Source organism: Ambystoma mexicanum, chromosome 14, assembly GCF_040938575.1.
Source record: "Ambystoma mexicanum isolate Mex_15411 chromosome 14, UKY_AmexF1_1, whole genome shotgun sequence".
NCBI lineage: Eukaryota > Metazoa > Chordata > Amphibia > Caudata > Ambystomatidae > Ambystoma > Ambystoma mexicanum.
Genome location: NC_090940.1, coordinates 38,210,304 through 38,234,251, shown reverse-complemented (window position 1 = coordinate 38,234,251; position 23,948 = coordinate 38,210,304). Strand labels below are relative to the sequence as shown.

Genomic DNA, 23,948 nt, shown 5'->3' with positions numbered 1-23,948 from the left:
GCGTGCATGCTTGTGTTGTTAGGTGAATGAATGTATGATGATGGATGCTGGTGTGATTGAGAGCATGATTGCTATGTGCATGTTGTGTAAATGTGGCAACAGTAAAGACAGACAAGTGATCCCAGTTCACAGGTGTTATTAAATAGGATATGCAGGTTGGAAAAACATCTAATCTAAATCTAAAGCTAAGATGGGAGCAAGCTACGGCCATCAAATGAAATATAAATCAGTCGTAGTGGCATCTTGTCAAATAAAAGAGCCTATACTAAGAAAAACCTATTGCCAGTCCTTACAAATAAATACCAAAAGTGTGTGGGATAGGATTCACAAAAAGAAAAGAAGTGTTCACAAATGATAAATCAGGATGGGGTAACCTCGGCCTCCCTTCCCCACGTTTTGAGCACAGGACAAGGTGGAGTCCTGAGCACAGCACACTCTCGAGCTTTCCCAGGACAAGATGACAGTTCTGTTCTCAGCTATCAGCTATCAGGAGCATCGATGGTCAAGTCTCTTTTCTCTTAAAAGAATTCTTAAAGCAAGAACAGAATACTTTCTTCATCCATAAATTGGGACATGTTTGGAGGGAGAGGGGGTGGTTTAATGGTTACTGGGCATGGGTTGTTTAAATATGAGCAATGGACTTGAATTGCGCTGCACCCCAGGTGGGGTTAGAATGAGCAGATATGAAAATAATGTATGCTTGTTAACATTTCTGGTTATTAATGCACCCATATCTACATTGCTCTGAAACTTAAATAAAGTTGGTAAAAATAATAAAATAAAGTATCTTGCCTTCGAGGACCTGACGCATTCAAAATAACAAATCGAAGTTTCTTTTTAAATGAATGTTGGGTGATGACTTTTCATCCCTCGATCCCTCTCTTGCAGGTTCAGACCCCTCTTGAATGTCAGCCTCCCACCGTCTGGTTCACAATGGCTTTCCTTACATTCACAAGTCTTTTTAAACAGCTCACTGTGAAATTCCCTCTGCCGGGTTCACTCGCGTCATCACAATGTTCCTTGGGAGTTTGCCCCTTTCCATCGGCATCCCTCCGTCAGGTTCACTCTTTGCCAATTACACACAATTACTTCTACTTCATGAAGTGGGATTGACTTCCCTTAGCTTTACACTTTTATGCCAGTCAAAGACTTTCGACTCTACAGAGGATTTTGCTAGACCCCTTTAGGACCACTTTCACCCCTTTCTCGTCCATTTCCGAAGGCAACAATAGGGTAATCGCTCAGAGTTTCTCGAGTGAGCAGCCACGTGGTGCCGGACTCTTCTACAGCTGGTTTTCCCCTCTCGTATTAACAGTTATTTGTACTTTTCTTCAATTAGCCATTTGCTACTTTTGTTCAACACAGTTCAGTTTCTTATCGACTCTCCCTTTGACTCACCGGCTGTGATAAACCGATTGGCTTTTCGTTTCTCTGGAGTCAAGGCCAGTACCATAGCAGCAAGCATCTCTCCTTGGCTTGGCTATCAGTGGAGGAGGGCCCCCATGTACCGTTGACATCTGCTGCAACACACGCTGGCTATTGTTCGAGGTCTTACGATTTGTTCCACTGAGGCTTTGCAGGCTTGGGTTGGAAAGGGCAAGGTTGCTTCTCTCCTTGTCACCCTTTCGGTTCTCACCGCCTTTATCCTCCTATTGAACTGCCATACTTGGATAGCCGCGTCATAATGCAGTCCGCCTTGCTTGTACCGTGCTCTTGCGCTCCACCTTTTATCCCTATGGGGACGGGAAAGGGCCATCAGGTGTGTGCGATTCTGGTCAATTGCCTGATTTTTGCCTGACCCTTGTATTGGGGCATGTCAGGTAAACAGCTCTGATGTCAGTCCGTTGTCTGTCGTGGTGTGCGAAAGAGTTTGTGTGAAAAAAGGGGTGTGGGTGGGCAGTGTTTCGGAATATCCTATGTGGTAGAATGGGGAAAAGGTGTTGGAAGAAGGGGGATACCAGGGCCAATGGGAAAGAGAATCTCCTTTTCAACATGGAACGTCCACAGCCTTAATAACCCTATCAAAGCAAGGCAGGTCCTTTCATATATACAACGTCATGGCCCAAAGATAGTGAATTTGCAAGAAACTCATACACAGGGAACGATCAACAGGCGGTTTGCGCCCGGCTTGGCCGATCAAAGGGGATATACTGACGAATATTCAACGCAAGCTAGGGGGGTACTCACTATGATACATCGCACATTATGCTTTAAGGAGATTAAGCGCAGCATTGATCCTCAGTGCCGATATTTTATTTTGTGGAGGAAGATCTCTGGTATGAATGTGGCACTGTTCAACACGTATGGCCCCAATATCGATGACCCTGAATTCTATGGAAGTGTGCTGGAGGTTTTAGTGGGCGGGGACACCGTCCCGATAATCTGGGGGTGGGGGTGGTTTAATACCATACTAGACTGTTTACTAGATAGAGAGGTTACCAAAGAGATCTAACCAGGGCAGTGCGTATGGTACACCAAATTATGGTACAGATGGAGCTTGTGGATGTGTGGAGAGACCGTAACCCTGGGGTGCGCAAGTTCACATATCACTCATAGGTCCATGACAGCCTGTCCAGGATGGATTATTGGTTGCTTTCTGCTAGTTGGATGGCACGGGTGTTAGATTGTGTTATTTGCAGAGAACCATCTCCGATCATTCACCAATATTGCTGACCGTAAGATTGGAGGGACTTAGCACCCCCTATCCATTATGGAGGATGCCTTCTGCATGTATCCTCGATGCGGACCTGACCTCAGGACTGTGAGATAAAATTGAAGACTTCTTTCTGAGGAATGAAGAGTCGGTATCTCACTACTCCACAGTATGGGAAGGCTTTAAGGTGTGGCTGAGGGGGGAAAATATCGATCTCCAAGACCTCTGGTACCCTAAGAGGGGTTAGAAAGGACTTGGTGGACGTAGAGACAGGCCTACGGCACCTCGAAAATGGCTGTGACACCTTATAGGCCAAATCACTTCTGGGACTGATCAAGGGGAACCTGCTGAAGTTTAGGGAGCTGGCGGACAGAGAAGTAAGCCTCATGGCCCAACCTGTCCAGGCGCTGTGGTTCGGGGGAAGCCGATAGACCAGAACGATTCTTGGCTAGGGTGGTCCGAGGTGAAAAGGGAACACAATACATGATATCAAAACACAGGCAGGCATGATGCTTACTACACCTGAAGAGATCAATGATGAGTTCCAACGATACTATGAGGCCTTGTATGCTAACACAGATGCATAACCCAATATTTAGAGGGCATAGCACTCCCGGGCTCCCTGATGAAGCACAGTTGGTAATGAATCAACCTGTGAATCATGAGGAAATTACCACAGCAATGATGGCACTAGCATCTGGGAAGGTCTGCGGGCCGGACGGGATAGGCATCAAATTGTATAAAGAAATGCGACAGATACTGGCGCCCAAGTTATTACAGGTATGGGAGGAATCCCTACGGACTGGCCGACTACAGTTCACATTATCGGAGGCGTAATCACTGTATGTTAAAACCAAGCAAACGGGTGGCTGATATGGCCTCATACAGACCATTATCGCTTATCAATTCGCAAACTAAGGTTTTCGTCAACGTCCTATTAACACGCCTGCTTTCATTCAGTCAATGCTAGTCCATCCGGAGCAGTCCGAGTTAATACCAGAACGAGCTACAACAATTAACTTAAGCAGGCTTTTTTGCGTTACTTCCCAGTTAGATCCGGGCGCAGTGGCAGTTGTCGCCTCGCTGGACGCAGAAAAGGCTTTCGGCTCGGCCCCCTGGAAGTTCCTCTTTACTGTCCTACATCACATGCGACTTGGGAACCCCTTCATAGAGTTTGTTCGGTTGCTATATGAAGAGCCATCCGCTGGAGTGCGCACGACTGGTATGCTGTCATCCTCTTTTAAACTGTGACGAGGGACGAGGCAAGGATGCCCATTCTCCCCATTGTTGTTTTCCTTAAGAATTGAACCTTTAGCTCGTAGGATGCGAGATAGTCATGGACACGGGTATCCATGTAGCTGCCTGCCCCCAGGTTATAGCTCTATATGAGGACAACACGCTGGTTTATGTCCACGATCCGGAACAGAACTAAGCACCTATGATGGAGGAGATACACAGCTCCACGCATTTCTCTGGATATCGTATAAATTAGGCGAAATCCAAAATGTTCTTCCTAACAGATGCCACCCCCATCCTGGATGGCCTTTGTGGGTTTCAATGGGCCCCACATGGATTCCAGCACTTGGGTGTGGTGTGATGGTATCACGCTCACAGTGATCATTGGTCGCCGATAATCATGAGCTATACCTTGAAGCCATAGCGGTTAAGCTACAAATGTGGTCAAAGATCCTGATGTCCCCGTACGGAAGGCTTTCACTACTCAAGATGGTGGTAGTCCCTAAACTGTTGTACTATTTCGGCAACATCCCTATATGGCCTGGTGAACATTTTTTGACAAACTCCGAACCCTGGTAACCGGCTACGTGTAGGGTGCGGGGGCGTCGCGTATGAAGTGGGAGTGCGTGGTAGAACCGTATGAATGGGGTGGCTTAGCGGCACCCGACTTTGAATTGTATTACATTGTCTTGCAGGCACAATACACCGGGCACTGGTATTCTGCGGATCCGGGCCCAATACATCAGGACCTGAATTTGAAGGCGGTGATCCTCGGGGGACGTCACGAGGATTCGTGCTCGTTTGACCCAGTTCGTACCACAGTGAACACATAGGCAAGACTGTTTAAGAGGCTGGATGTGTCGACTCCATATTGCAGGGTGGTCCCACTGTGGAACTGCTTTGGGCTCCCCCCAATGTATGACGTGTGTATTAAGAATGGGTGGGACCTGGGAGGGGAAATGATGCTAAGTGATTTGTTTCTGAATGGGCTTTTTGTGTCCCTTGAGGAATTCGCTGCCAAACTGGGGAATAACCCGATTAGATGCCTATAATATTATAGGATGAGGGCAGCGGCTCGGGCGGCTGGCCATCATTCCCTCAAGAACCCAATACATGCGAGCCATTTGAAATGCTAGCGAGGGGTGAGAGTTCCAGAAGGCCTGTCTCTAGACTGTATAAAGCATCTCAGAATGCTCAGAAATCAACTATACGGCCAGAGGAAAATGGGAGAGAGACCTGAACATAGATTTACAGGACGATAGGGGGGCACGATGGTGTCGTCTGACGAATGAGGTCTCGCTAAACGTAAAATGTAGGCTGATACAATTCAAGATATTGAACCATTTACATTTCACCGCAGGGAGAATCTGTAGGTTTGCCATGAATGAAGATAGTGAATGCATGATGTGTGGTAGTACGGGTGCCAACTCCTTCCATATGCACTGGAGATGTCCTGCAATCGCACAACTCTGGCAGGAAGTAGCAGTAATACTGTCTGACATTACTCAGATACCCCCGGCACTCTCCCTCCTACGTATCTCCTGGGGGGGATTTAGGAAAGGTCAATGTGAAGATACGTAGATTCTTTAATTTAGCTTGTGTGATTGCAAAGAAATGTATCCTGAAATATTGGAAATTGAGAAAGGCCCCGAGGGCAGTTGAGTTGCTCAGAGAACTGACTTACGCTAATGGAAAGGAGGAGGGCTACATTGCAATGGTTGTGCCTTACAGCTAGCCGAAAGACATATGGGGTCACCTTCGGGCTTATCTTTTGCAAATGCATGGGGGAGATGAAACACCTGAATAGGCCTGTGGACTCAGGAATGGTTTGGATGTTTCAAGTTGGTTGCTCTGGAGAGGTCTTAAGTATTAGACGATTCATTGTGCCTCACTGATTATGATTTTGCACCTCCAAGTCACACTCTGTATATGATTTCTCGTGACGTAACATGCTTGCTACTATGTTCAATAAAGATTTTTTTTTTTTAAAGAAAGAGGCTGTTGCAGTAGTCCAGCCTAGAGAGAACCAGAGCTCTGGAGACAGTGAGCCTCTGGGGGAAGGTGAGGAAAGGAAGAATACCTCTGAGGTGCAGCTGGAAGTTTGACTTCTTAGAGACGTGAGGAGAGAAGGAAAGTGTGGAGTCAAAGATGACCCTGAGGTTCTTAGCCTCACAGGTGGGAGCAGTAAGAGGGCCAAGGGTGTCCGGCCAGAGAGTGACAGGAAAGGAAGGTGCAGGTTGCCAATGAGGAGGATCTCTGTCTTACTGGCATTAAGGCAGAGATCACTGGTGGCACACCATTCTTGGATTGCAGACAGACAATCCGGGATGAGACAGGGACAAGATGCGGCAGAGGGGAGCCGGAAAGCGAGCTAAGTGTCATCCGCATAGCACCGAAAGTTGGAGCAGAGAGCGGCAATTCAGTGGTCAAAAGCAGCCAGGTATTGGTTGAACAGCCAGGGAGAAAGGTTAGACCCCTGGGGAACACCACAGGTAGAGAGTGAGATAGAGGAAGGACCCATGTTGGACCTGGGAGGGTCGTCCGAAACTACATGTCAGACAGGCCAGGGCCTGATCAGTGATACCCAGGTGATCAGGGAGCCAGTTGAGCAGGATGGCATGGTTGACCGAATAGGAAGCAGAAGAGAGATTGAGTAAGATGAGGACAGAGGGGTGATTGGCATCAAGGTTAGGGAGCAGGTCTTCACAGGTGTTCCGGAAACCAGTTTCTGTGCTTCTGGCAGCTCTGAAGCCAGACTTATGGTCATGGAGACAACCAACAGATTCAGTGTGAAGATCAAGCTGGCAGATGCCAGCTTTTCCAGGAGTTTGCCCAGGAAAGGAGTAATGGAGATCGGATGATAGTTACCCGGACAAGAGGGGTCGGCGGAGGGTTTCTTGAGAAGAGGGTGCACAAGAGAGTGCTTCAGGGGGGAAGGGAAGGTGTCAGTGGCAAAAGAGTGATTGCAGAAGTCAGCCAAGGCTGGAGCGAGGGTGTCAATGTGGTCCTTGCTGGTTTTGGAAGAATAGGGAAGAACCGGTTTTGATGAGACGTTCATAGATCGGACTCGTCTAGAAACCTCGCCTGGGGTGAACAGAGGAAAGGCAGAGAAGAGCGAGGAGAGGTGGCCGGAGGTAGATGGAGAAGGAGGAGAGGACGAGAGGCTGGACAGGATGTCCTGGGTTTTAGAGATGAAATGAGAAGCCAGGGCCGTGCAAAGATCCTGGCAGGGGACAGCAGAGATAGAAACTGCTGCAGGATTGGCCAGCTCCTTGCAGATTTTAAAGAGTTTGGCTGTGTTGTTAGATGCCGCAGCGACGCGGGCTTGGATGTGAACTCCCTTCTTAGTGAGGACAGAGTCGGTATTGCCTTTAGAACAGGCAATAGGCCAGTTTGTCAGAGGATGCACAAGATGCCAGCCACTTCCTCTCAGCCACCCTACACTTGCATTTACGGGTGACGAGGTCCGAGTTGTACCAGGAGTTGCCCTTGGCTTTGGGTTTCAAGCAGATCCTCATGACAGGGGCAAGTGCATAAAGAGTATCAGAGATAAACACTTCATGGGTCGGATGACCAAGAGGTGGGTGGCAGTGTGGGGGTTGGCTCGGCCTGAGGGGTAGAGTGGAGAAAGTGGTTACTCCAGGAGAGAGGAGTGGTGAGGCATAGTGGGAGGGGAGGGGAGAAGAGAGACATAAAGAGGAGAGGTTTTACCACAGCGCAGCAGCAGAGCTGGCTTCTCTCCAACCTATACAACAGAGAGCGCAGCATTGCACCTATAGAAGTGAGACAGCAGGAGCGCGCAATTCTCACACCCACAGATCAGTGACAGTGCAGGCGGGCTCTTGCCACAAAGTTGAGGGTAGGTGCTACTAAGACCCCTGCAACAGCATTGTAACTCATCACATTTAATTTGAAGGTAAAAAGGTGATCATCCCTTTTTACTTGGCGGTTAATTTGAATGTTTTCTGGAGAATTTTAAGAAACCAGGTTTCATAGAGGATGTGCTTCTAACTTATTATATAGAGCAGCTGGTAGAATAAAACAGACTGACACTGACTGTATGCAAACTACCCGATTTCCTGACATATCACTTTGTGGCCTGTTGGTAGGGCTGGAGCAGTGTCAGTTGCGTGCTCTTTGCAAAAACAAGTTACGATCTAGCAGCTAAGCTGCTGCTTGTGATAACGGAATGCGTTGTTTTAAACTTGGCTGCCACACTTTTCGCAATTACGCGATTCTCGGCGAATCACTTCATTCCGGCTTCTAGGCCTGACACACGAAAGTCACATTTAAACGTAAACGCACACTGTTGTAGTTTTCAACATGTTACTTTAATGGTTAGACTATATCCCATGGAAAATAAGTATAATAGAGGGGTACACAACACCCTCTTTTCAAAGACTTCCAAGTGTTTGTGTTCAACCACTGAAAGCGCACAAAAGAGGCTCTGCTACAGCGTTTAACGGGAAACACGTGTAAGTTTAATGGGTTCCTCTGCTCTCCATCTGTGGAAGGAGTTTCGTCAAAAGGAACAATAGGGTCCCATCTCGCAGGCATGTAAAATAAAGGCACTTAGGAAAGATAAACTATACCTTATTCAATTTGTTGTTTGATTGTTAAGGGCTGGGGCACACACACATCATTACATGCACAATGCTGATTGGTTCCTTAAGGCTGAAGTGCAAAAGTAAACTGTAAAGCGTTGCTCAGAAGTAGAAAATGAGCTGTAAGTAACGGTTTTCTTAGCCTTGGCAGGAAATTGTCACATTTCTTTCTTTTGCCACTTAAGTAAACCCTTTTAATTTGGGCTCTTAATCATTAAAACAAACACAGTCAAGTATTACACCACTTCACATACTTGAGCATAGTCAGGGCTTCAAAATGTCATATTTTCTATTGAACAGTGAAAAATCGTATACGCTGCTGGTGGTCTCAACAGTGCAATGTATTCTTTTAGAGTTTCTGCATGGCTATCTTGGGGAAATCTATTTTTTTTTCTTTAAGTCCAATGCTTCACTTTTTGCCTTATAGGGTCAGATATGTCATGGGGTTAGGATGTAGCGTGGGATGGGAGGGGTTCTGAAGCTACCACTGGGAAAGCAATGCTGCCAGAGGGAGAGGCAGTGGGCAGAAACATTGCTTACATGTTGCTTTTCCCATTCTGTAAATGAACAGCAGCTACAGAATGCCAGATTATGAACGCAGTCCTCAGTCCTCCCGGCTCGTCACTGTCCTTAGCTTACAAAGGCATTTAGCTGTCATATACTAAGTTCCGTGAGGAGGGAGGGAGAGCGGGAGGATAGGCTGCCCAGTGAATTGCCAGTGGACTTCTGTCCATTATAATGTGCAAATCGTGACTGACATGCATCGGGATCTCTTAGCACAATACAGATTCAACAGATTCAGAGCTCTAAAGTTTCTCGTGGTCATGCATGTGAAGGGCACCCAGCCATGTTTTTCCCCTTTGGATTCTGGGACTAGTATTTTTCCTTCCAATTTGAAATTTCTGAAAATTACAAGTCCCCAAATTCCAAAAAGAACAGGCTGGAATCAACCACCCAGCGAGTTGAAACCATTCCCCACAAACAACCGTGCTCGGTTCTTGAGGAAGGCTAATGGGCTTCCTAGGGTACCATCGACAGGGGTCCCTGGATTTGAATGTATAAGCTGCAAAGGGTGCGTTTCTGCCAGATGAAACGGATGATAAAAATGTAGACTAGATCAGGGTACTATTTGCCCCTCTCTGCGCACTCTCTGGGAGTGTTTCAATGTTGGAATGGGGGTTTGGCAGTGGTGTGTGCTCGCCCCCATATTGTTCACACTTTACATACATGGGCTTTTGAAGGCCGTGGTGGACACATGCGTGGATTATCTGAGTCTGGGTGGCAGGCCATTTCCGGTTCTGGCCTAGGCCGACGATACGGTCCTTATGGCCAGAACCCCAAGGGCCCTGCAGGCTTTCGTAGACACTTATGCAGACTTCATGAAGGGGTTGGGGTGATTAATTAATACAACAAAGTCTGCAGTAATGGGCTCTGTAGGAAGGAAGAGGCCAGCAAAGATGCGACACGTGGCCTGTAATGGAGAAATTATTCAGAGAGTCAAAGAATTTTACTATCTCAGGGTCACATTCTCGGAGGCCGTCAATGGCACTGCTCATCTGAAAAAAAAAACAGTCTATAAAAATGAGTCAGCAAATAGCAGGTATTTCCCGTTTCCCAACTAGGTGCAAGGGACAGCCCCTGAAACCTATTTTGAAGGACTATGAAACCCAGACCAAGGCTGCTACTCTGTACAGAGTCCCATTGTGGGGTCACCCTAGGGCCCGGAACTCCAAGGGAAAGAAATACAAGTTTTTTAAACGGCTTTTGGTCCTCCCTGGGTCATTCCCTTGTTCATTGCTCCACAGGGAGCTGGGGATGGAGTATTGGGAAGATGAATGGGCAGCTGCCCCCTGCAATTTCTGGTTACGCCTATGGGCCAATAAGCATGCCACTTTATGCCATTTCTTTATTAGATCCACCTTGTGCAGGGAAAACTGGTGCAAAATACCATGGCTAATGTAAATAAAGGAGTCCATGTGCTCAAGAAACATTCAGGTCAACGCCCCCCCCCAAACACATTGTTGTCTCCCACACAATTAAGAGCATGTAAGCAGGCTTTGAATTGGGGGACGGCTTTGAATTGGGGCACAAGTGATAAACGGGCCAAATCGGAACAATCAACCTATTCTGAAAATGAAGACCAGCAGATAAGTAGGGGTGATGAGATTCAGCCGTACCATGTGTGGGCTCCGAAAATGAAAAATAGATGGCTCCTAACAAGGACTAGGTTTAACTGCCTACAACTAAGGGGCAATACAGAAAAGCAGCCAGACATCCCCAACGACCCAAGCTGCCCAGTGTGCGGGGCGGGAAGGGAAGACCTGAAGCATTTCTTACTATTTTTCCCTACGTTTGGGGAGATCAGAAGGAGCACCATTTTGCAGGTAGTAAAGAACTACAACATCCGCCTCTATAGGCTGGCACTATCGCTGCTCCTGATGGTAGAAACAGAATCGCTGGAGTGTGCCCTCCTGTCTTACCGGAAAAGAGCAATGTACATGAAAAAGGGGATTTTAAAAGGTTTACAACATTTTTTTACTGTTTAAAGATATATGGTTTTAATTCCCCCGTGAGGTTTTTGTGATTGTAAAAGTCCTTTCAAATGTTGTGCGCTTAATGCCGAATATGATTGCATCTCCTATCTGTACATGAGGATGTTTGTTTGATGGATGATATCCGGATAAACTAGTCCCCAAATTACAAAAAAACAGGACTGGATTCAACCACCCCAGCTAGTTGAAACCATTCCCCACAAACAACCATGCTCGGTTCTTGAGTAAGGCTAATGGGATTCATAGGGTACCACAGACAGGGGTCCCCGGATTTGGCTGTATAAGCTGCAAAGCGTGCCATTTTGCCAGATGGAACAGATGATAAAAATGGGTTTATGGTCAATCCGTCGGGAAAAAAAAAAGCATTGACATACCAAACCATCTAGTGCAAAGCATCATCTGCCAAAGCATCGACAGGCTATCTTTAAAATGTAAAAGTGCATTTCCATCTAAACCAGTCCATCGAAAATATAAATGGACTGGTTTCAATGGAAATGCACTTTTACATGTAAAAAAGAACATTTCAATGCTTTTTTTGTAACTTTAAAACGTTACATGGAGCTGTCCAGTGCTGAGATTTCGGCACTGGCCAGCTCCTTGTAACCTTTTTGAGTTTTTATGTATTTGGGGGAAATGGGGGGGGTTCACCCCTAACCCCCCCCCCCAACCATAATGTAATCCTTAATCTAACCTCAACCCCAACTCTAACCTAACCCTGGCCCCAACCCTAACCCCTAAACCTAAACCTAGCCCCAACCCTAACCCTAATCTAATCCTTAATCTAACCCTAACCCTTAATCTAACCCTAGCCCCAACCCTAACCCAATATAACACATTTCAATGGATCCATCAAATTATAGACAACGAAATGGTCATTCGATGGAATGGCATTTCAATGCTTATAATTCGATGGATTGGTGTTAGATGCAATAGCATTCGACGGATTGGCCAGATACCATAAAAATGTAGCCTAGATCAGGGTACTCAAAATATTTGCCCCTCACTGCGCACCACACTTAGATCATGTCAGTGTTTTCTTAAAGCAGTCTTCTGAGAGTTCTTGCATCAATTGGAACTGTAGAAGCGCTACAGGTGAAATAAAAATGTCAACCAAGTCCGACTTCAGCCACTCGATTTATAAGCATTATGCCTGTCCTTCACTGAAGTCCTGTTACTAACAAGCATTGGAAAAGACAACAGTGTAAGCTTGTGTATCAATATTAGGCATTCACCAGGCAGTGCTATTACATGCCCGGATACTCTCACCACTTTGCCGCTGTAACAATCCAGTTAATACCCCTATGGTAGTGCCTGGCAAATGCCTTTCCCATGCCTACACAAAAGGCAAAACTGTTGGCAATGCCAGTGCTCATTGAAGAATGCCTTTTATCTGTGTGCCCTTCCCAGCACCGGAATAGGGTGACATGGATTAGGGATGCATGGTGTCTGGGCACCTTTAATAACGGATACATTTGATTTTTCTCATCTGCAAAATGTGTAACATCCCAGGACCCTCGGTCATTGAAGATCTACTTTGAGAGATCATGAATTTAATGAAAACATGACTTTTTAATCCATATATGTTTAAAACATGCTTTAAATGCACTCATGTTGACCAATTCTATTCAACATTTTCTTGGGGAATACTCCTAATCCCCTCATAGAAGGGGTGGGCTCACGCACTGTGCTTGCACGTACTGCAAAATATGGGGCCACTTCCAAAAACATTTCCAGTGCCACTTTTGGTTCCCAGTCCAGCCCTGGCTACCAACCAGGGTTAAACTCCAATGATGATTCAACTCTGGGCATGGTCCCCCTCACCTTACAAAGCAGGACGTTACAGCAGATTGGTCAAATCAAGCATGTTGTCAGGAGTCCAATCCAGGCTGCTGCAACACATGTCCTTTGTCTTCTGATGTCATACCCAGAGTGCTTGGTCTGCGTTGAGTGGGGAGGCGGCAGGAATTGCAGGAAGTCCTAGAAGAATTCAAGATGCTGGAACCCCCGTCTGGGGCTAAACCTCTCCTCTGGGTTATTCTAACTCCACTCCTTCTCTTTTTCTGCCTACTTCAAAAAGTACTTCTGAGATAAGCACCCCGGTATGTCAAAACTGTCTTTGATACACTGATTCCCAGGGGACCTCCTGGCGAGGATTTCTGTGTCCTGCAGGAATGTGCAACCTTCCTCAGGAGGACCAAGGGGACAGATTCCTGGGCAGGGTCCAGCATAGTTTTTTTTTGTAATCAATTATTTTAATTAATTTCAACAAACAACCAATAAACAAAAAAGAAACAACCAGACACTGAACAACAATTATATATTCCAAGTATCATATGCAGTTTCAGTATGTGTCCACCGCCTCCCCATTACCCCCCTGCCCTATCTCGAGCTTACCCCACATAACTGCCTTCCACCACTCTATCTGAGGACACCCCTTCCTCCGCTTCCCCTGAGGAGCCATTGTCTTCTAGACCAGTCTGGGCAGGCCCAAACAGTATGGCTACTAAGTACCTCCACGCTATCAATGTCTCTGCTTCTTTATCTCCCCCTCTATTAACTGCTTCACTCCACACCACCGTTTCTGCATCCGCCCATTTCTGAAGATCGTGCCACCAGACTTCTACTTTTGGTCTATTACTTGCTTTCCAGCTCATGGCAATTCTGCACATTGCAAATATATAAACCAGGTCTTTGAGTTTACTCACGTTTCAATTTATGCGGCCTGGGGATCCCCCACACCATGCATTCCCACACAGATTCCACCTCCAGCCTAATCTCCTTTTCGATCAAGTGGTGGGCCACCTCCCTCCAGAATCTCCTTCTTTCCGGGCACGCCCAGAACATATGCACCAGTCCTGCATTCTCCTCCCCACATTTAGGATGTTTGTGTTCCTGCATTCTTAAACCTTGCAATCTTCTGAGGGGTCATGTACGCTCGGTGAGTAACATAACTGGATTTGTTGCAGCCTTGTGTTCCTGGACACTTTTTTTTTATATCCTTGTACCCTCACCCACAACCTATCACTCATAGATTCCCCAGCTTCCTCTTCCCAATCCCGTCTCAGATGAGTCACCTCCTTTCCCACTCTTGACATCAGCAGTTCATAGATTCGGGAGACCTCATGGCCCCCGTCTGACACATCATAAAATGTTTCTATGGCCGTGTCGGGCTGACTCTCCAGCACCATTTCTGACCAAGTGTCTTTTATCTTCCGCACCAGCCTAGTGTAAATGATGTACGGTCCCTGGTGTAGCCCGGTGTCTTCCACTAGTGTGTCGAACTCCACTGCCTTCCCATCCTGCCACACATCTCCCAGCGTTGCTATACCAATTGGTTCCCAATGCTTCCGGACTATCTTACTCAATTGCTCATCTACCCCATTCAGTGCCGCTAGCGACGTCTGTGGGGAGCACGGGTACGGGTTCTCCATGGCCCGGCAAGCCCGTCGCCATATCTTCCATCCCAAGTCTAACATTCTTGTCTGTTAGGAAAGATTTCTTAATTGTGGGTAATTTTCCATCCATGTGGCAATCCCTAAACTTTTTGCTGTTGTTTTCACCATGATCTAGACTTTGCCAGAGAAGGGCAGCCTTCTGCTGCACTCCTCTGGGCTTTCGCTACATTCTTACGGGGAAACTGACATGCCCTTAAAACAGTCAGTACCGGGAAACATTGTTTTCCGTAGTTTTATCATGTTGCAGCTTTCGCGCAACATGGCACAAGAGGGCACTGTAAGCTAAGTTACTGCTCTCTTGGGTCTCTAGGCTTCTACAGGCCCTAGATACTCTCTTTGGATTGTTAATGAACGGTGCAAGTGAATCACAGACGGGACTGGTGGCAGCGATCGTTTCTTGTGTTTTTGAGCTCCTTTTGGCGTTTAAGCACGTTTCTCGCGCTTAGCCCAAAATGATGGCCTGGCTTCCAAAATGGCCAGACCACGAGGCTCTTTGTCCTGGCCGCTGACCGTCTTGCCCCCTTCACCTCCCCTAGGTCGAGCCGACCCGGGGCCTTCCTTATTTGGGCATGTACTTTCCTGCGAAACATAGATGCTTTCACAGGCTTCTACAGGCCTTGTGTGTGCCTCCAGGATGGGGGCTGGGATGTCTGGTCCCAATACACATCCTGGGCGCCAGAGAGTCTAGGGTGTCGTAAATGCCTGGGACCCCCGTGGTCCATGATAGGTCCACATATGGTGTGTGTTATGAGCAGATCTCCCATTGGGTCCCCTCCGTTTTGGCGCGAAGGGAACCGTGCATAAGAGGGGGCTGGAAACACCACTACCATGTCGATCTCCTGAGTTCTCACAAACAAAGGAATACAGGAGCCAAGTATCCTGCAACCACGAGGCTGAACCGAGGAATCGCTGGTGACCCGCTGAAGGACTGCTCCTCTGCACTGCTGTCGCTTTGTGAAACCCTTTCTACCTCTGATCGAACGAGAAGGCCTGTACTGGTACTTCGACCCTTGGAATAGTGGGAACAACTATTCTCGGCATCTTCACCATCTCCTGCACGTAAGCCTTCGGAAGTGTCTCTGGGCCATCCAGCAGACTGACCAGCCTACCCAGGAGTCTTGCTCTGTAACCGCCGCCAGGTTGTGTTGTATTACGAGTCCTTGTCACTCTCACACGATTCGTACACTTGGCATTCCCAGGTCTGAAGTGAGTAGTTTACATTGGGCTGAAATACACACGGCCGCTCCGTCCCCTGCTCGTATCTGAACCTGACGCGGAGAAGCCTGGGTCTGCCTGCATCGGGGACCGGTGAGTAGCATCGCTAGGAACTGGTCGCCCTCCTGCAGGAGGCCATAGCGTTTCCCCGCTGTGTCTAACAGCACGCCTTTCCGTACTTGCGCTCTGCTTCTGCCCAGTGGAGGCTGCGCTTGAGTCGCGGAGCTCTGTTCATCTTCAATTGAACATCGAACTAAACTGCCCGATTCCCTCGAAAAGACTCCCCTTTTGCCCGTTGGCACCAGCGTGTGCAGGTACTTTGAGCACAAAGCTCCACTCTTCGTAGGGCTTGGACTTCCTTTTAGTTAGGTGCCTCTGAAGGCGGACTGGGTCTAATTATTATTTGCACTGCCTGTTTTCCTCCCCATCTAGGTGGTCTACACATTTCATGCGTCTAACTCGTTAGACTAGTTTGTATTTGTATATATATTGTATTGGTTTGGTATGTGTTGGTTTACTTGAGTTTTATTGTGATTTCTCGCTACGGTCAATGTTACAAAGGCCTTGTAATAAATGTGTCTATATTTTTAATATAACACCTGCTTGGAGTAATTTGTAAGTGTCCTTGCTTTGTGTGCTCATTGCGGGCTTTCAGTCACCCTCACCCCTCTTGAGACCTAGTCTTGACCGCCGCAATCGCTACCCTGGTTGGTCTGGCTTGTCCAGAGGTTACCCTGTTCCAAGAAACTAGGCTGGCCTTCTGAACCTCTGCCTCTCCAAGACAGAGTTCAGAAATCCATCTTAACATTGTATCTCCGCCTCGCTGTGATTTTGGCAACCATATCCATTCTTTCAGGAAAAACGGGATGCATTCAGCCCTCAACAACCTGGACTCCGATGTGGAGTCTTCCGATAGCCACCTCGCCACATATTGTAGTTGGCTGGCCAGATAGTACACCCTGAAATTGCACAATTTAATGCACCCTTGGTCATACGTGTTATGCATACGTGTTATGCAATTTCCATAACACTATTCTGTCCCTCGTGTTGTGCCATATGAACCCCCATATACCCTGTATTTTAGCAAAGAATCGAGGGTCCAGCATAGTACATCCAGACCAGACAGCTAACGCACATACAGCCCTGTCCTGAGTGAATCACATTACCAAGTGGACAGTACTATGACATCCAAATGCTGTGGCCGTTTCATTGTGTAACATCAGCAGCCATTGTCATAACTAGCCATGGATATTTACAGTTAACTGTGCCACCAAACAGCCAGCTACATAATTATTATCTTCGTCTTTGAAACTGTGTGTTCCAGAAGAGTTCAGCAATGCACATGACTTTTGACCCTGCCTTGATGCCAATGTAGGGCTGTTGCCTGACATGTCTTGAGACATATGAGTGCACTTTGGATTTTGGCATGGAGAATTATGAAAGGGGGTTTAACTAGCAGGCCTCCAATTCAAAAATAATCACCTGCATCATTCTATTAATAAAATAGGTTAAAGGTTCAGGCTATCGCGTCCCCACCAAATGACAATCTGTCAAATCCGTTCTCTTTCAAGCCAAGGGTCACCTCATCCTTTCCAAAACAATTAACTATAGGGCATGTGAAACTTTCTGGCGTACCTTCCCATAGTCACCAGTGTACATAGAGGGCTGGTGACTGGTCCAACACATCTACACACCTTGTGCTCCATTGCAGGATATATAGATCACTGTGTAAGGTGCTTCCTGCTGGGATCTGTGCATACACTGTAGATAACATGTTCAAGGCACCACATGAGGACTAAATAATGTGTTCTTTCTGGGTTTGCTAACACCCACGTTCATGTATGGGCTTGACCATTAACACCCTGCTAGCACAAACCCAAGGCGGCCCGAGCAAAGTATTAGGTTTCTTTGCGCACTGCTTTGGTATGCTGATTCAGAGTAATACATTACCTGGTGACACAGGCATCATAGCAATGGGTTTATAAGATGTCTTTTTTGTGGCAAGGCTTCCCAGAACAGAGGCGTTCACAGTAATGTAGTGGACTATTTTAAATGCATTTGAACTGGCCTGGAGACCCATCATGCCGGGGCTGCTGTTGACCTCCAATTCTGCCCCGATCTCAAATTACCTAACCCCACGTGTGAGTAAGCCATCCAGACCTATTTTTTCCTTGGAATGATGGGATTTGCAATTCTTCTTTTCGATTGGAAAAGAAAAACTATAAATTCAAGAATGCCAAGGGGAAAAAAACAGGAGCTTGATGTTTTTCTAGCACATGGAATGAGGAAACTGGAGAGCTTTGTAAATAAGTTAGCGGCTACTACCATTCTCTGACAAGCGAGGTTACTCCTTATGGAGCAGACAGGAAATAAGTGAATGCTGTGAGGAATGTGTTAGGAAATGTGAAATGTATGTGTAATATCCATATGCTTAGCAAATTCTTTTGAACGACTGCAACTTATAAAGACGCCTTGGAAGAGCTTAAAGTACACATGTACGTTATCCTGGGATAGACACACATGCAGGAGGATCTGTCACTAAAATCTGTAGGAGGAAATCCCACTGCATAGATCCATAGGGTTGCATACACGCGAGCATGCCCAGTGATGTTGGTTAAAGTCCGCCAGTCCTGGTTTTACGTTGTATTCTGCAACTTGCCGTCCTGGACCAGTCCCATCATAAACCCAGGACTGCAAGCCCCAGAATACAAAGTAAAACCTGGACTGGAGTCCCATGATCTCAAGAATGAAATGGGCCACGTTGGCATGCATGGGGTTCCCGGGTATGGATGGAGTCCTGACAGCCTTCTTTATCTACGTGCCCCATGGCCGCCTCTATTCCTCTTTCACGCCTGGTTGCCCGTGAACAGCGGTCCACGTCCCTCTTCTTCCTCTCATACCTCCCCCCTCCCCAGGACTCCATTCCTCGTTACAGCTTTTCCCTCTTCCGTCCCTACGTCACCATCACGGCCCCTCACCTGCCTCAGCAGCGACAGCCGCGCGCGCGCAGACTGTTCAATCCAGAGCGACCACTCACCTGCCTTGTTCACGAGCACGGATGGGCGTGTTCAGAGAGCTTTGGGGGGCGTGGCCCTGCCGGAGGTGACACGACATAAAAAAAGGACAGCAGGTACCAGTTTGCAACCTGGCATCCATCTTAAAGGGGGCCCGCGAGCTCGGAGGGAGCGCCCTCTCCCTCTCTCAGAACGTGGACACTAACTATCACTGATGCCATTTCTGTTTCTCTCACTCTGGCAGACGGTTTCGTGTTCCAGTATAGTAGGCGGCGCTTAAATTAGAGTACAGATGCGGGGAAAGGGCATTAGAGGAGAGACACGAAGCTTGGACGTGTTATTCGTTTATTAACCCACTGCACATGAACTATTTTAGCTTGTTTTAATCAAGCAGTGTTTTTTCAAAGCAGTCTTCCCAGAGTTAATAACTTAATTGGAGCTGTTAACCAGGTTTGCCTTCAGCCAGTCGTTTTATAAGCACTGTCCTTCACTGAAGTCTTGTTAAAAACATTGGCAAAGCCAAACGTTTTGCTGTCTATGTAAGATGCCCAGGTACTTGCACCATTTTGCACCTGCTACCATCAATGGCCAGTTAATACCAGTACATCACATACCTGCCTATATTTGAAAAACAAAATTCCTGAGATGTATGCCCTGCCCACAGCCACACAAGACTCTGCCCGTTTGCACACAGCTCTACCCACATGCCCCGCCCACCTGTCAAAAAGGTAAACTCACTTGTTGTATCCTTCAGTTTGCTTACTATAGCATTGAAAATCATTCATTCAATGCTATAGTAAGCAAAATGAAGGCGGCGCTGCAGCCGAAATAATGCTGCTTTTAATCCATGTCATTGATTGAAAGCAGCATTATTTCAGCGGTGGCGGGTCGCATTGAGGGAGAAAAAAAAAGTCAGTGAATGCTGCCCGTCAGAAGCGGTGTGGGGACGTCACGTGACTGCGGGGGCGCGGTCTCGCGAGATCTCGGCCCAACGGGATCTCGCGAGCCCGCGCTCCGCAAGAAGCGTTTGGTGCCAGTCGGAGGCTGGCAGTGAGCCAGGCAAGTCGTGCCGGCGAGCGCTGCTCCTTATGAGGAGCCACTAAACATTATAAGAAGCGATTGACATGAGATCCTGAGTAGCCTCATACTCCAGCTTCTAGGGCGTAAGTCCACAGCCACAGGAGGTTACCTGGGGGCCCTAGAAGCTTGCAGCGTGCTATCGTTGAGCACACCCACTTCCCAGTGAGTCAACTGGGGAGTTCCTGAACAGTGAACAGAACTGAACTGTGAGTAATTGTGTACCCTGTTTTAGGACAACCAAAGGTTCACCCCTTGTCTTACAATAAAGACAGTTATACCCTTGCACAGCATCCTGTCATCCTTTAAGGCCACAACATAACTGGCGACAAGGATATCCCAACAATCACGGACCCACCATGCAAGGCGCCACACCGCCCCCTGCGTTCCTCCGCTCACCCGGGACCCCGGCGATTCCGTGGATGCAGTGGGAGCCCCTCTTCTCCACGTATCTGGAGGCCGTAGGCGGCACAGGATATGCCCCTGCCAGGAAGAAGGCGATGCTGCTGAACGCAATGGGGGTTGAGGGACAGCGCATCTTTGCCAGTTTGACAGCCATACCAGTGGAGGATGACGACGACAACGTCTACAAAGAGGCAATCCGTCGCATTGTGAAGCGGTTCACCAATAAGGAGAACGTGGTGCTGCACAGGCTAAGGTTCTACACTCGCAAACAAGAAGGGAGTGAACCCGTGGACGACTACATCACCAGGATGAGGGAGCTAGCATCCTTATGCGCCTTCGGCGACAACGCAGAACAGGTCATCTGCGACATGCTGGTCGTGCACACCAACTCTAGGAAAGTGCAGGACAAGCTTATACAAGAAAAGGAAGTGACCCTCGACAACGCCATCCAAATTGCCAGGGCGGAAGAAGAAACCTCCAACAGGCGCAAAGAGGCGGGAAGTCATCGACCCGTACCCGAGTTTACAGCGCTGCAGTGGAGAGGGCGCAGAGACAAGCAGCCCCGTGACAGTCCAGGAGAAAAAGGCCCCAGGCAAAGGGAAGTGCCGAAATGCTACAGATGCTCCAGCACCAAACACATGGCGAGCGATCGTGACTGCCCCGCCGGGAATAAGGAGTGCTCCAAGTGCGGACGCTTCGGCCACGTGGCCCCAGCATGCACCTGGCGGGGAAGAACTGTCTCCCGCGTCGATGGCGACCAAGCTTCAAGCAACGATGACGAGCTACAGGACAGACCCATGGTCGTCATGGTCAATGCCCTCCACGCCAGGAGGGAAAAGCCCCACTGCACCATTAGAGTGGACGGCATGGAAACACGTGTCATGGCAGACTCAGGATCGGACCTCACAATCCTCCCCATCGACACGTACAAGGAGATGATGGGACAAGCAAAGGTGGAGATCATGTCCACCAGGCAGAAACCGATGGTCTTCGGAGGAGCAACCGTCGACTTACTGGGGTACATCAAAGCCCAAATTGAATTCAAAGGGAGGACCACCACCATCAAGGTGTACTTCTCACCCAAAGGTCCAGCTGTGCTTGGATGGGACGATCAACACAGACTCAGCATCAAACTAGACCCCAGCACTCCGGAACAGGTGCTTATGGTCTCCTCAGGAGCAGCGCAAGACTACAAGGAGATGTTCCCAAACCTGTTTTCTGAGAGACCGGGGAAAGTGAGAAACTTCGCTCACAAGATTCGTTTGAAACCCAATGCAGTACCCGTGAAACACAAGTGTTAGACCGGTGCCCGCCACGACGAGACCTGCGTTGGATGCTCATCTCCGGAAGATGGTCGAAGAAGGGACCATCGAGACAGTGGAATCCTCAGAGTGGCTGAATCCGGTGGTTTTAGTCAAGAAGAAGTCCAGCAACGACCTCAGAATATGCATAGACCTGAGAAGTCTGAATCTTGAGGTGGTCACTGAAAGCTTTCCGCTCCCCAGCATCAGCGAGTTTGTCCTAATGATGAAAGAAGCGGCAGTCTTCTCGAAGCTAGACATGCGTGACGCCTATCACCAAATTCCATTACACAAGTCTTCGCGCCCCCTTACGGCGTTCATCACTCCCTTCGGCACTTTTCAATACACCCGCATGCCGTTCGGGCTGTCTTCGGCAGCGTCCGCAATTCAGAGAATGATGAATTCCCTACTCAAAGGACTCACAAACGTTGCATTCTTTCAGGACGACATCCTCGTGTATGCAAAGGACAATGAGACTCATGACAGAGTACTCAGGGCGGTCCTGAGCAAGCTTCAAGATGCAGGCGTTCATCTTCGCCACGAGAAATGTGTCTTCCGAGCGAGCAAGGTGGAATACCTTGGGTACTGCATCTCAAGCGAAGGGGTGAGCCCCAAGAAGAACCTTATGGAAGCCATAGCAGATGCCCCGTCCCCGATGTCCAGAGAACAACTCCGCTCATTCCTGGGCCTAGCGGAGTACTACGCAAAATTCGTCCCAAGGTTCTCCGAAACCACGTCCCCCATGAGGGAGCTTCTGAAGAAAGGTGCTACATACTCCTGGGGCCCAGAGCAAGATGGAGCATTTGCTAAAATCAAAAGTAGGATTATACACGCACCTTGCCTGAAACCCTTCAACCCTGAATGGGACACCTGCATCACTACGGACGCCAGTGCGTATGGTCTGGGGGCTACCCTAACCCAGAAGAAGAGCGACACTGAAAATATTGTGGCTTTTGCATCCAAAGCACTATCGTCAGCGGAGAAGAATTACTCCACCGTGGAGAAAGAAATGTTGGCTTGTGCCTGGGCCGCCGACTACTTCAGATCCTACGTTTGGGGCACAAAATTTAAACTGGTCACAGACCACAAACCCCTCATTCACATGTTGAGCCCAGGCGGCACCAAGACTGCTACCCCGAGACTGGTCAGGATCGCCGCAAAACTTCAAGAGTATACATACGAGATAGCCCACATTGCCGGCTGGAAAAATGCACAAGCTGACTGCATGTCCAGGCTCTTGAACCAGACCACCCCTGGCACCACATTCTTAGAAGACGAATGCGTCGTGGCCTCCATAGGTGACTTGAGGAATGGCGAGTACATGGACCTGAGTGAGCGCCATTGGCAGGAGGAGTTCGAGCAGGATGATGCCCTACGGCGCGTGGCAGCCTGGGTCCGCGAAGGATGGCCTGATGAAAAAGCGATTCCCGAAGGTCTACGTCCCTACTGGAAGGTGAACGATGAAATCACTGCCATGAACGGTCTCATTCCTAGAGGCGACCAAGTGATTCCACCCAGTGGGATTCGCAAAGTAATTCTGTGCAGAGCGCATTCAGGCCATCTCGGGTGCAACATGACCATGCGCAGGATTCGCGACGCCTACTGTGGCCAGGCATGGATCAGGACATACGACTAATGGTTGAAAGGTGTCATGAGTGCACAAACAGCGACAAGCGCCTGTGTGTGAGACAAGCCCCCATGTTGCCCACCGAAATCCCCAAAGGGGTTTGGCGCAAACTAGGCTTGGACTTCATCGGCCCGCTGGACGGCATGCCTCCAGAACATAAATACGGGATAGTCACCGTCGACTATTTCTCAAAATGGGTCGAAGTTGACTTCACTTCGGACATCACCACAAACACAGTCATTGAAGCACTCACCGCCATATTCCAGCGAGAAGGCCTTCCAGAGGAAATAGTGACGGACAATGGCGTCCAGTTATTCTCTCGAGAAATGGAGAAATTCCTCAGGCACAACAATATTCAACAGCGAAGAGCAAGTCTCTACCACCCACAGGCCAACGGCCTGGTCGAGCGGACCAACCGCTTTATCAAAGGTGCACTGCAACTGGCGAATGCCTCGGGCCTAAACCCATACAAGACTGTCAAGGAGGCCGTCGCGGCCCACCGCATCACCCCTAACACCGTCACCGGCGTGTCACCATTCCATCTTCTAAGGGGGAGAAGGCCAGCATCCACACTGGTACCACCGTGGCTCCATCAAGTGAGGGCTGACGAAGATGTGGACATGGGAGACGTAGTGTTTCGCATGCAGCGGAACAAGGAAACCATGAAGGCTCAAGGAGACACGCGGCGGGCTGCTCGACACACAGCAGTCAACAGAGGCGACCTGGTCAAGATTCGTCTTCCCCACAAAGACACGGTGACAGGTTCCAGGTACAGCAGTCCCATAGAGGTCGTTGCCAAAGGGTCGAAC

General features: G+C 48.4%; 2 protein-coding genes across 3 annotated transcripts in view; one reads left to right on the top strand and one right to left on the bottom strand.

Annotated features, from left to right (window-relative positions):
* The window catches only part of DTD2 (D-aminoacyl-tRNA deacylase 2), a 63,189-nt gene extending 44,317 nt beyond the window's left edge, over positions 1 to 18,872 (bottom strand). Inside the window, exon 1 of one of the 2 annotated variants that reach the window (XM_069638470.1) lies at positions 18,753 to 18,872. The gene's annotated coding sequence lies outside the window, so the exon portion shown is untranslated. Of the gene's footprint in view, positions 1 to 18,693 lie in introns of both variants that reach the window. The other variant, XM_069638469.1, reaches the window with a different exon arrangement.
* The window catches only part of NUBPL (NUBP iron-sulfur cluster assembly factor, mitochondrial), a 228,557-nt gene continuing 223,349 nt past the window's right edge, over positions 18,741 to 23,948 (top strand). Inside the window, exon 1 of the mRNA XM_069638468.1 lies at positions 18,741 to 18,845. The gene's annotated coding sequence lies outside the window, so the exon portion shown is untranslated. The remainder of the gene's footprint in view (positions 18,846 to 23,948) is intronic.